This window comes from Acyrthosiphon pisum, chromosome X, assembly GCF_005508785.2.
Source record: "Acyrthosiphon pisum isolate AL4f chromosome X, pea_aphid_22Mar2018_4r6ur, whole genome shotgun sequence".
Lineage (NCBI taxonomy): Eukaryota > Metazoa > Arthropoda > Insecta > Hemiptera > Aphididae > Acyrthosiphon > Acyrthosiphon pisum.
In genome coordinates, this window is record NC_042493.1 from 95,537,257 (window position 1) to 95,537,470 (window position 214).

A 214-nucleotide genomic window follows, 5' to 3' on the forward strand; every position below is an offset into this window, starting at 1 on the left:
ATTATTAAATATAGTATGTATCAGAAATATATAACAAATTTCTAATTACCTCTGAATAATGGAATATTACAGCTCAACAGTCAACGTTTCAAATGGCTTTAACAGCATCACCAGATCTTCTATGACAGTCCATTGATCATTTATTGGCATTGTTGGACATCGTTTAAGCGACAAGGAAACAACAGTCAATGGTTCTTTGGCTCTAGAAGTCGCT